We start from the raw sequence: 13,994 nt of genomic DNA, 5'->3' as shown, positions 1-13,994 counted from the left end.
ACCGTCCTCGGTGACATTCACACTCCCTAACTTGGCACCACGTCCTGCCACTCCGCTCCCCCATGGCCCTGAGCACTAAGGGGACAGCAATACTTATCAGGGCACAGATGGCCCTGACCGTTCCAGGCCTGGTACGCGAGCTCTCCTCTACCTGGAACAGCCTTTCCCACTTGTGGCTCTGCCTAGAAAAACTCTACTCAGCAACTCTTGGGAATGCTTCCTGCCCTCCTCCATCCCCAGTACTGGGCCCCCATGGCTCCTTAATTACCCCATCACAGGACCCTAAGACTGTAGCCCTGGCTGCCTCTCACACCAGCCAAGAGTTGTGCCAGGACCTGGCTCAGAATGGGTGCTCAATGCCATTTTAACAGCCCTAGGAAGGAATGTGGAAGCCCAGCCTATAGGTGGACCAATTCAGCAGAGTTCTCAGAATCTCCCTCCATGCAGCCCATCCACTTCTATCCCAGGAAACGTTTGTTCCCTGCATGAAGAAGCCCATGGGAGGATATCTGACAGCATTTTTTGAGAGCAAAATCTTAACAACAACACCCATCAGAAGGGAGATGGTTAAAGATCAACATACAGCCAAAACCAGGGAATCGCCGCAAGACTGAGTCTGGTCATAGATACTGACCAAACATATTAAGTCAAAAAGGCGAGTTGCAGATGTTTGAATAAGTACCATTTATGTGTGTAAATGCAGAGGAAAAGGTCTGAATAAACGCCACCTTTCTTGTTAAAAAAAAAAAAAAAAAAAAGTTCTGTTCCTGTATAAGAATGAGCAAAGCCAGCAAGGGAACTCACAGAATTTTAATTTCAAATTCAGTGTTCACAGAAAACCCTGGTTGCAATGGCCTTTGGTTTAATTTTTTTTTTTTTTTTTTTTGGAGATGGGGTTTCATAAAAGAAATAGGAGTAGAGAACAAATGATTATTTCAACAACACTCTCAATTACACAAAACACAATAATTTTTGAATACTGACAAAAATCTTCCAATCTTCTCACTTTGAGAAATAAGAAAAATAAAAGTGGCACATATATATGCCAACAAATATTCAATTAACTACACTTGCTTGATACTATTTTTCTCTGATAAATCCAAATAACTAGGCAACTACAGATGAACTGATAATACAAATGTAGGCCAACAGATTCTGTAACTCTCTTTATCACCTACATTTCTTTTTAAAAAAATTTGTATCAATTCACTGAATTCTTTAAAATACAAACTGAAATATAAAATAAGTCCTGAGCTACATATAACTGTTAAATAGCAATACATTTGGTAAAGGAAAACTAATCAATATTTCCTTATAACTCCACTGTCATATTAACCTTTAAGAAGGAAGCTGCAAATCTAAGTTTACTGTATTTCTTCAGTGATGAGACCACACATGCAAACACACACACACACACAGAGATGTTGGTTTGTGTGTGTGTATTTCCCTCACCGCCAATCTCAGATTTACTGAAGATGATGTTGAAAAGGATCTGAGAGTTCCTCAAATTTCCATATATCTATTAAGAACTTATCTCATTCTTAGAAAGTACCCAGGTACAGAAACTAAACTCCACAGAAAAAAGCAAATCTATTGATATATTAATACTGAATCAATCTCCTGGCAGAATACTTTAGTTTGTGCTACCAAGTTTGTAAACAAGACTGGAAAAAAAAAACGTGTTTCAACAATTTCTTTATAGAGTAGTTAAAAAATTAAAAGGCTTAATGTATTAAGCCCATGTCTTCTGAATCGCTGGTGTACTAAGCGAGTATTTTAAAATGAATGAGGCACCATCCTGGAAGCCTGGTTCTTTAACCCTAAAGCCAAACAAGAAAACTCACAGATCACAGGGAAACAAACAAAAAGCTCAGTCACTTTAAAAAATTCTAAGCCCTCAGCTAAATATCATAACTTTATTATGACCACTAAATCACAGCTGGCCAATGAGAAGCTAATTGTAGCCCTTAAAACTCACTGCAGTCTGGGTAAGCAAGACAGACTCATACTATAATAGGTACAATTCAATAAAAAAAAAACGGTTTATGTCAGGTGTTTAAAGTTTCTAGGAGACTAGCTCTTGACTTATCTCAAAACAAAAACTAATATCAACCACCATGAAGTGGCCTTTTCATTTTTTCCTTTAAAGAACCTTAAAAGCAGTGGTTGAAAAAACCCTTGCACATGTTTTGAGACCAGATACAAAACTGAGAATTAAAGACCAGTCATTCAAGTTTTCCTCAAATGCCATTTCCCTGACTACCATGGATCTAGGGCATTAGAATGGAAGTTGGCTTTGAGGCGGGGCTCTGTAGGGAAGGACATGTGGAAGAAACATGTCAGCAAACAGGGCAAGAGCTCTTTAAAATTAAGGACTCTTAAGGAAGAAAGACTTTAGGAAGAACATTTTTCTTTTCTAATTTAAGTCAGATCTTATACTGTCGCTTTCAATTTTGTTGTGCACCTATTTCATCCTTTATTGTTTTCTTTATTTGATTAGAAACATAGGAAGATCCTCCTTCCATTTCTTAGTTCTATAAAATATAGTTTATAAAAAAATTTTAATATAGAATAAAAAATATAAATTTTATTAATGACCAAATTTTCATATCCACAGAGAAAGCACCATTACACCACGAAATCTAGAAAATCATCTCCTTTTAAAGGAAGGACAATTGGCGGACCAGAACTATAAAAGAATAACTGCTAACACCCATATACTAGTTTTAAGAAAATTTTCTTTCCAATTAAAACAATGTATTATTTACAGAAAACTACCAAGGTAAAACAATCTGTTGTTCTGTCCAGCAAGATCACTGGCATGGGGACAGTTTATGTTTCCACAGCTACAGAGTGGCAATAGGAAAGAAAATTGAGCTCACATCACTAAAGGCAACGAAATAGTTAAATAATTTCATGTAAAATTTAGCTTCCCGTGCGTATTTGTTCATTTGCCTTATATCCTTTTGAATTGTGTCTTAAGCTCTCCTTAGCTCATCTATAATTTACAAGTACTTTATTATGAAGTATGGTTTCTCTATGACTTATCAATACTTCGTTGAGGATAAAGTACACTATAAACACACAAACACTAAATTAAGTCAATTATACCTACTCCTAATCCAGGAATAAGTGAAAACAAAGATTAAATCAACTTGTAGACCTTAGTTTTTGCCATTCCCTTGCCTCTCTGTTTCTGCTATTATACTGCTGTAGTCATTTCTACTTTTATACTGGGAAATGTCTGTTTTTCCTGCTTGGATTTGTTTCATGTATCACTGAGTTCTCACTTTCTCCCAAATAGGACTTCATCACAAGGATGTAAGTAATCTCACTAAAGCAAGAAAACATAGCAAACTTTAGGTTGAGAGTCAGTCATTTAGTTTAGGTTCAGCTATGTGACCCTAGACCAATTCAACTGCTCATCTGTACAATGATGATGATGCTGTTTAACCCACACGACTGTGGTGGAGCTTGTATGAAATTTATGCATGTGAAAGAGCTTTGGATGTTTAAAGTGTCATATAAATGTAAGGGTCTCAGTTTCTTCATCTATCATATGGGAGGATTCAGTTAGGTGATCTCTAAAGACTTCTCATCTCTAAACATTCTTTGATATTTACATATAAAGCACATTAAAAAATCTACTTACTTGGGATAACTTCATAGTTGTAAGAGACTTACGGAACAATTAACTCAACCTTCTCATCTCACAAAATGAGTCCAAAAGCAGGCTAAGAGACTGGTAGCTCACAAGTCAACAGGAAAGTTGGGAGTAGGAAGGACTCAGACCTGATTCCCACCTCAACATCCCTTCTATCATGTGATACTGTTCACTATTTTGTGAATTTAAACTCTCTCTTCATCACAGTTTAAACAACTACCTTTGCAGACTGAAAAGCTTATTAAGTGTAAATAGCATTTTGGTGAAGATGACTTTATTAATAGTGCAGTTAAGAATGTTTACAAATGACATTAATAGCAAAAGGAGCTTAGATCAAACTGTCCAGCTATTCACTTGGTTTGTGTGATATTCAATTTTTAGTCAATAGGTATGAATGTAAACGCTATCTAACCTTTCACAATAAAGCGTTTTAATTCTGCTTTTGTTACTTACTAGCTATGTGATTTTGGGCATTTTATTTCTCTGAGCTTCAGTCTCCTCCTCTTTCTTTAAAACAGGAATAATACCAAGTACGTCACCTGGCTATTGTGAATTAAATGATATAGCTCATGTTAAGACCCTATTACAGTGTCTGGCACATACAAATATTAGTTTCCTTCTCTAATCTCCTAAACTTTAGGGGAATAGAGAATGTTTCCTCTCCTTTTACTTTATCAGAAATAATTATTAAATTAAACATGTGGGATCCTGGTCCTCATCTTCGGTTAAAAGCACTTGTATAGCTAAACCTACATAAAATGAGGAGCAGTGTGATAAAAGAGAAGGAAAATGGGGTTTGGAGTCAACAAATCTGAGTTTGAATCCCCATCTATCTAATAGCTTTTGCCTTGAGCAATTTACCAGACTCCTCAAGCTTCGTATCTGAAGATGTGACTTTTATCTCTGGCTTTGTACCGTTTTGTTGTTCATATTCACAGACATTGCAAATACCTAGGAAGGGGCATGTCTTATTCATCTTTGTCTCTTCCATACTAAGGTGAAGTTCAAAATTATAAGATTTGCTGCTGGAATAAGGCAGGAGATTGAAAAAAAGAGAGAGAGGGATTAGAATAAACGTGTTACATTAAGAAAAGAAAAAAGTACAAACCCAGTTTAACTGGCACCAACTCGAGGCATTATGTCATTGCTTCCTTTTCTTTCCTTAGGAATGAACTTCAAATATTCTTTTCCTACAGGAAGATGCAAAGTGGGGAATGTGTATTAGTGAAGGTCACTTGACTCACACTTTAAAAATGAGCATTTTTAAATTTACCATAAGGCAGTATTTACCATAAGCCAACATTCATTCTATTTAATGGACTTGTTTTTAAGAGATAAAATAACCAAGAGGAGTTTTATTTTAGAAAATATTATAAGTTTAAATAGCCAAAAAGTAACTTTACCTCAAAAATTACTTTCCGTGAATAACAATGCTTTGTTAAAGCTCACTTAATTACTCAGGACAGGATTGCACAAAGCATTGTCGTTCATTACACTATGAAAAAACACTTCTAGGGCTATACCCAATCTATTGAGTGAAGGGTGAGTGGTGAGGTATACACAACTATGAGAATGTGATGAAAGCTATGAATTGCATGTCCAGAAAAATGCACTTACACGCATCAAATTTTGCATAAACTTTTAGTTGAGTCATGAAACCCAGTCATTATTCTGTAGATCTCTAAAATCTGTTAGTGGATGCTAAGCAACCTCTGCTCTGAGTATTTCAAAATAATGGACTTATGGATTTTAGAACCTTAAGAAATTCAGCAGTTATCTGATGCAAACTGCTAAGAGAAAAATGAAGAAACAGTCCCCCCAAAAGATAAAAAGAATTAGGTAAAGCCTTACTGCACTCAGGAACAGAGACGTGTCCAACTACCATGCTGATCCACATAAGACTGACACTGCAGAATTTAGTATAAATCAGTGCCTTTGGGTCAGAGTAATTATCACAATGGGAGCAGAATGGACTTTCAAATGGCCTTTTGGTCTAAACACATAATAGATCATCATTGATGGTTATAAAAATGAAATTTGGAGTTACATAGACACGTGAAAAAGTTGGTTGAGTCACTTAATCTTTCTTATCCTCCTGTTCTTCAAAACAAAATTGAAATAACAAAACCTACCCTTGTAGGATTATTTTAAGGATAAAATTTGGTCAAACGTATAAAGTATTTAACACAGTGCCTAGGTACATAGTAGGTGTTCATGAAATAATATGAATTTTAAAATATTTCCTGTCAAGTTATGGAACTGGGTAAAATATGAAATAAAATCTCAAAGTAAATAAGCTGCTTTCCAGCTAAACAAAATAACTAGCAAACATTTACTGAGTATCTATACTGTATTATTCAAGGTGTTACCGAGGATACAAAAAGGATAAAGTTGTCCTCGTTTCAAGGAAAATCAGGCAAAAACACAGAACTTTTTCTTCTCAGTTTCCATCTTGAGTTCCTGTTTTTCCTTTCCCCTTAGGGCTCAGCTTTTCGCCCACTTCATACTCTACCCACATTCTCTGTGCTCACACCAGGACTGAGAGTACCCTCACACGAATACCTCTAATCCTGCCCTTTCACCTGAGCATCAAACTCCTATATCTTGTTGTTTTCTGTACATTTCCACCTGTACATTACCATAGCTACAATACATTAAAAACTTTTCCTAACATTTATTCCTTCTTTAAATTCCCTTCTATAGTTATCAACAACACCACAGCCACTTAAGACATTCAAATCAAAGTCTGACAGTAATCTCACATTTAATCAATCACTTTAAATGTCTGATTCATTTCTACTCTAAACACTTTACATGTCTATGTCCTCAATTCACCCCTATTAATAGTACCCAAATCCAGGGCATTATTTCTCAATATGACCAAATCAGTAGTCTAACTGGTCTACCCACCTCTACTCTTACCCTACCTCAAAAATCACTTACGATACTCCCGCCAAAATGATCACTCTAAAATGAAAATCCTGCCACACCATGAGTATGTCAAACCCTATCTATTATCCACAGAATAAAGTCCAAGTTAACTCACAAAATAAGTGCCCAAGTATGACATATAAAGTCCTCAATGACCTGGCTCATGCCTATCTCTTCAGCTTCATGTCCTATCTCCCGCTTCATCACACTACAGCCATGCTGAACTATTTGTCAAGCTTCACGTTGTTCTCTTTGCTGATATAAACTTACACTTCTTGCATGAATAGGAAATTCTCTCTTGTTCTTTAAGATTCGGGTTCAAAATCCCCTTCTCTGGGAAGCCTCCAGAGTATACTTTACTTCCCTATCCCACCAAACTCACACATCTTCACGACAAGCACTCAGGAGATATTTGCTATACTGAACTAAAACTAAGCAAGCTAACGACAAATAGCAAATAATTTATACATGTAAAGCCAGTGAGAAGAACAACAAGATGGATTTCAGTGTTTCTTCAGAAAAAAAGTCTTGGTCTTGTGATACGAGGAGTAATTGTCCACAGACTTTGAAGAAAGGAAATTAAGGTATTTGACTGAGTAAAACAGAGACGGAAATGGACACATTTAGAGGAGAAATGCCTAAGCCAAGACTGGAGGCATAGTAAACAGCAAGTACACACTCACAAATGCAGCCATCCATATAAAAAGACTTAGAGACACAAACAATACATCACCAAAGATTTTAAACAAATTCTCTCTCAAACTACATGACACAGTTGCCATTTACAGACACTAGCCTGTACTTCAATTAGAGAGATTTTAGCTTAAAAAGATGTTTTCATCTTTTAGTTAATCTACTCCCACTTAATTAGCATGTACTGAAGAACTTTACATAAAATCCTGAAATTATAACAAATCTCTATATGGCACAACAGTTTACTTAATTTGGAATAAGGTAACAGACTTTCAGTTAGTTTAAGGGCTAGTCAATCTCAATAAATAATCTTTAATATTAGAACATTAGGTTGCTCCAAATCAACAGTGGAAAATGAACTACAGTAAGCGTAATGTCAATTCACAGAGGAATTCAACTGTAAATATTTTGCTTTCTGAATGCAGAATCAAAGAATATCAATCCTGAAACTTAAATACATTAGTCATAGTACAGAAGAACGGATGTTATGAGGTATTCCCACATGAAGAGTGAAAATTAAGGTTATCTACCAAGAACAAGAAGAGGAAAAAATGCTGTTATCCCTGAACTATACTTCATGACACAAAATCTACTGTTTGCAATAAAAACAGAGAAGACTCACCCTAATACACTAACTAGAAAACCACACAACAGTCAGAAGAGGATCACGTTAGAAGAATAAAATAAAACAAGTAAACTAGCCACCCCAAACTGAAGTATCTCTAAGTGGACGTCTGTATCATTGTTATTTTATATCCTTGACCATATATCTATATAAGATAATAACAACCCTAGGCACATCTTCTATATCAAGAGGAAAGGTGATTAGAAAACAGATAGATGTAAACAAGCACGGAAGCACTTTGGAGCTTAAAAATCATTTGCATGAACTTGTATGTCTTCTTGTCCTTGACTGTAAATGCCAATTCCATGCTTTCAGGTTTGCAGACAGTAAAAAAAGAAATACAAAGCTGAATGTTAATTTTCAACATAACACTGATGTTATGTCAGAAGACATGGGTGATTCTCACTCTCACATCATACCTGTCATTTTAAAACACCCCTACTGATATGAACTAACATTTGTGAATGAAAGGTTAAAAAATCCTTTTGAGCTGTTATGTTCAAGCAGACGGACAGATGTGAATGCACAAACACTAGTCTTGGATTATGAACTCCCCTTACACGTGAACACCACTGTAAAAGAAAATCCTCTAAGAGAATAGGGACTGAAAATACTGCAAGCTTGCTAAAGAGAAAAGCATCAAGCTGCAAAAGAAACTGGCAGCCTACCAATATGATGCTGACAAATATGTCATGCTGAAGTGTGCTGCAGACGACCATTTAGATGCTGCCAGTCAATGTCACCTATATTTCTTCAACATTCCATTTTATGAAAAACCCACTGGCTTAGGGAATATGGAATCATCCATCTGCAAAAGCAAACTGTTTTTGTTTGATATGGATTTATTTTTTCAACAAGAAAACAGAGATATATATTTCTTGGGATCATAATCTCAAGCATAAGTTGGGACTAACGTCTGCACTGTACAAATGTAAGGATTATTATTCATAAAGTATCTGCTTTTATACACAGTCGATTCTTGCTATGTGTAGTAGTTATGTTATACACAGTTTCTGTGAACACTGAATTGGTGAATACTGTGCTTTTATTGCCTTTAGGAAATGGGAAACAGAGGATTAGGTTCCACAAGCCTCTGCCTACAACATTTTATCAACCTACCAATATGTAAATTTTTTTAATGTGTACTTTTTTAGAGATACTTTATTTAATATATACTGTTGAGTCACTAAAACTGAACGCACAGCACAGCTTATGACTGAACGAAAGCTTATCTAACATGTTTGTTTTTTTTAATAAATTTATTTATTTATTGGCTGCATTGGGTCTTTGTTGCTGCATGCACGGTGAGCGGGGGCTACTCTTCATTGCAGTGCACAGGCTTCTCATTGCAGTGGCTTCTCTTGCTGGGAAGCACGGGCTCTAGGCGCGCAGGCTTCAGTAGTTGTGGCTCGAGGGCTCTAGAGCACAGTCTCAGTAGTTGTGGCGCATGGGCTTAGTTGCTTCACAGCACGTGAGATCTTAGAGGACCAGGGATCGAACTAGTGTCCCCTGCACTGGTAGGCAGATTCTTAACCACTGCACCACCAGGGAAGCCCCTCACATATGTATTTTTGCCGTTAGGCACATCACAACCTTCTTGCGCTTAAGCACACTACACAGTACTTTAGGACAATACCTGGAGGCCATGTTAAACAGTGAAATCACCACCCTCCCCCCGCCCCTCCAGAAAGCATAAAAATGTGAAAAACATGACACTAAGGAGATGGCAAAAAAGATGCTTCTTTACAGTATGAGAGTTGAAACAAGAAGGCAAGATGCCACCTTGTTCAACCTCAGCTGAGAATGTATACATCAGGCACCTCGATTTTTTTTGCCACTCTGCCTATATCTGCAAATGATTGTGAAAGTACCACGATTACTGATTTGGGAGTTTAAATAAATCTTAGCAAGTAGGTGAATTTGCAAATATGGAATCCGTGAATAGTGAGGATCAAATGTTTATATATATTTATGTATATGTGTGTAAACACACATATGAACAACATGTGTGTGACATATGACATATCTGGCAGGAAAGACAAGTTACGGGACTCTCTGGTGTGAGACTCTCCTAAGGTCCAGTCCTGTATTTCCTTTTGGCACACCAGATACCTCTACCTGAATGTCCTATCAGCACTTCACACTTAAAAGCCCAAGCTCATCTTCTGCACTTACCCTAAACCCGTCTTCTGCTATTATTACTTCTCCAATAATAGCACCATCTCATCTACTCAAGTCATTGTGACTCTGATTCCCTTCTCCACAGCCTAGCCAGGAAGCAAATCATGTTGATTCTTCCTCCGAAATATCTCTTAAAGTTATCTCCCCCTGCCCAAGCCCACTGCAGCTACCACTGAATGCCTTTCGATCATTCGGGCCATTGGCACAGTCGACTGTCTTCCCTCTCTATCGTCTACCCCACAATCACAGGTGATATTACTGTCAGTGTTATTCTTCCAAACCTAATTACACTCTTTGCTTCCTGTTACCTATAAGATGAGCTTGAGACTTCTTGGCATGGTATATATGTTCTTTTATGACTTGGCACCAAATCATCTTTTTAGACTCACTTACTGACACTCTTCTCTGATAGACTCTATACTCTAGCCATAATAATCTATTTCCCATTATTTGAACATATCCTACTTTTTAAAGGGCCCTTTATACATCTTATAAATTTCACTAGCAATCCTCTTTCTTCCATTTTCTACTTGCCCTTAAGGCTTCTGCTGATGTCACTTCCTCTGTGAAGTCTTTCCTGATAAGCCTCTACCTCCACCTCAGGCCAAGTTAGTCAGTCTTGGCTGTGCTTCCACAGTATCTTCACACAATTCTATTACAGAATTCCTTAAGTTCTAATTATTAACAGAGAAAGTGCGAGAATGTACAAGGTTGGCCAAATATTGATTACTATTATAGCTGGGTGGTGACGGGGATTCATTATACCACTGTGTCCCATAGTGTGTATGTTAAATGTCTATTAAAGGAAAGGCAAAAAATTGAGGTGGGGGGGCAGAGAGGGAGGGAAGGAGGGAGAGAGGGAGAGAGGGAAGAAATTTGTCTACAAGTAATCAAAAACCTGACTTATGCGTGACTTAAACAAATAGGGCATTAATTTTTTCCCCCAAATAAGAAGTCCAGAGATAGGTAGTCAAGGGTTGGTATAGAGGCTCAAGAAGGTCATGAAAAACCAAGCCTCTTTCTATCTTTTTGCTCCATTAATTGTGTTGATTTGTTGCTTCAAAGCTGTTTGCTATAAATGCAGGCATTACCTTTGCATTCAAGGTAAGAAAAAGGACAGTGTCAGTCACAACTTCACCTCTTTAATAGGGAAAACAAAGGCTTTTCTCAGTGTGCTCAGCAAACTCAGCTTATATCACATTGTCTTTGGCTGTTGGGTCATCCAACAGTGTCTTAATGACCTGATCTCCTTGAGGGCAGAGACTATTTTTGTACTTTAGCAACCAATCCAGTACCTAGCACATAGAGATTCTTTGTACCTAATGAGTGTGTGAGTCTAATAAAGGAAACAGGGGCAAATATCATAACCCAAACTCTGCTTTCCTAATTTTCTTTTTTTGTTAAATAATATAATAAAAAGTGCTCTAAAAATTACCTGTGCTATACAAATAAGGGATTATTAGTATTACAGTAGTTTGACATCTAGAATCATGAAATATTTTACAATTATTGCTTTCTCCGTAGAGTACCAAACAGAGGATTAACAAGGAGTCAAGAAAGCTGAATTTTTGTCCAAGCAAAACAATCTTGAGGAACCTCGGTTTATCTAAAAACTAATGTTTATTTCCCAGGGTTGTTCTGAGGATAAAGTAAATATAAATAATATGAACACACACTAAAATACATAAAACACTATCAAACACATGCATTATAAAAATAATGGTTCTTTTAAGTCTTGAGAGGAAACCTACAGTTCTTATACACCATCTGGCACAGCAATAATGTCAATTAGAAATTAAACACCACCAATATCTAGTATGGGTGCTGGACATCAGTCTATGGGTAGATGAGATTTTGCACTTGGCCCTGGTTCTTTCAAGACTATAGGGAAGTAAACTAATAACTGTACCTTACATTTACAGCTAGTAAAGAAGGCATGCTTTATAAAATAAAATTGGTGTCTCAATGCAATTATATAATACACACAATTTGCAAAGCTGGATACAAAAAATAAAATAAACTGGTTAACACAGAACAGATGACATCAAATCCCAACTCATCAATTAATAAGTACTACCAATAAATGAACAGTATTAAAGTAGGCCAAGGTCCTAGAGCACTTCTAAGTTAAGTCAAGTGAGACATAAAACAGCAGAAGCATTGACTACTAATTTTCCTCTGGTTTTAATAACCCTGATTAAGCTTATAAAGAACAGCCCTCAAGGTGACATTGTAGCTCATACACACAGGCAACACTGGTGGTCAGAACTATTTCTGATAAATGATAACCTCAATGGCTGGTTTTCCAGGTTTTTATTAAGCTGTATATTTCCTCATATATAAGAATGTTATATTAAAATAAGCATTGCATATATATAACAAAAAATACAGGCCAATACTAAAGAAGAAAAAAATGACAGTTCTAAATCAATAGTCTCCACAGAATATTATGGTAAGAACTGATGCATCTTCACTTTTATTGGATTTGGAGACAACAGCTGCTTTGAAGAAAAAAAAGTCTTCTGTCAAGTCTGTTTAATTAACTCTCACTTCTCAAACATTCAAATACCTTAACCTTATTATTGAAGGCTTACCATTTCCTGACTCATTTAAGCAGAAACTATTCTCTGTGTAGGTTATCACAGAATTATTTAATACTGAAAACTGACTCATCTTAATACAAAAAACTGCATCAAGACTGTAGCCCTGTATTCAGCAGAGCACTGCATAAAGCATCATTAGGTCATAAACAGAACTGAAAAATTCCAACAGTGGATCAGACTTCTTACTGTACAGTTATGTCCACAGGAGGAACATCTATTTGAATAAGAAACCAAAATGTTAGAATGGTAAGAATGAGCTTTTGTTTTACAGCTGTAATTTATCAGTTACAACTACTCTGATTCTTGTTTTTAAACAGGGAGAAACACAATGTTTCTCTTTCTGTTTTATCTGCATACATAGCTTTATCAGCTAAAACTTCAACAGTGAATACTTCTCCAATAAGAATTTGGAAGTACCTGATGTAAGCAATAAATTATTTGTCAATGTTTGTAAAAATAAGTTATAAGTGATATGTTCACAATGAGGAGCTATTTAAAATATCTAACACTTTGCAGATAGAGGAGGAAGTATATTAACTTAAGGATTCATTGTTCTTTAAAATATTCATTATTTTCTCTCATTAAAAAATAAGATATTATATATTAATAAAAGGTTCGATACAGCAAGAAGATATAACAATTATGAATGTTAACATACCTACTGACAGACCACCAAAATATATGAAGCAAAAACTGACAAAATTGAAGGGTGAAATAGAAAATTCTACAATAATAGTTGGAAACTTCAGTATCCCACCCACAATAATGGACAGGACAACCAGACAGAAGATAAATAAGGAAACAGAGGATTTAACACAATAAACCAACTAGATCTAACAGACAAATACAGAACACTCTATCCAACAGCATACACATACACATTCTGCTCAAGTGTATATGGGACATTTTCCAGGATAGACCATACTTTAGGCCACAAATTAAGTCTCTACAGACTTAGGAAGCTAAATATCATACAAAATATCTTTTCTGACCACAATATGATGAAGTTAGAAACCAACAATAAAAGTAAAACTGAAAAATCCACAAATTTGTGGAAATCAAACAACACACTCAACAACCAATAGATCAAAGAAGAAATCATGTAGGAAATTAGATCCTTAGGGAATGAATGAAAACGGAAGCACAACATACCCAAACTTACGGACTGCAGGGAAAAATTTTAGCTATAAATGCTTACATTAAAAAACAGAAAAGATCTCAAATTAACAACAACTTTACAACTTAAGGAACTAGAAAAAGAAGAACAAACTAAACCCAAATCTAGCAGAAAGAAGGA

General features: G+C 36.1%; 1 protein-coding gene across 12 annotated transcripts in view; it reads right to left on the bottom strand.

The window, feature by feature from the left end:
- PEAK1 (pseudopodium enriched atypical kinase 1) overlaps positions 1 to 13,994 on the bottom strand; it is a 272,370-nt gene that overhangs the window by 134,325 nt on the left and 124,051 nt on the right. For 9 of the 12 annotated variants that reach the window (XM_057723460.1, XM_057723457.1, XM_057723463.1 and 6 more), the window contains one exon: positions 4,773 to 4,854. The exons of the other annotated variants lie outside the window; for them this stretch is intronic. The gene's annotated coding sequence lies outside the window, so the exon portion shown is untranslated. The remainder of the gene's footprint in view (positions 1 to 4,772; positions 4,855 to 13,994) is intronic. 12 annotated transcript variants of the gene reach the window in all.

The sequence above is a fragment of the Hippopotamus amphibius genome, chromosome 2 (assembly GCF_030028045.1).
Source record: "Hippopotamus amphibius kiboko isolate mHipAmp2 chromosome 2, mHipAmp2.hap2, whole genome shotgun sequence".
NCBI lineage: Eukaryota > Metazoa > Chordata > Mammalia > Artiodactyla > Hippopotamidae > Hippopotamus > Hippopotamus amphibius.
Note: the sequence above shows the minus strand (reverse complement) of the source record. Positions and strands in the feature narration are given on the sequence as shown.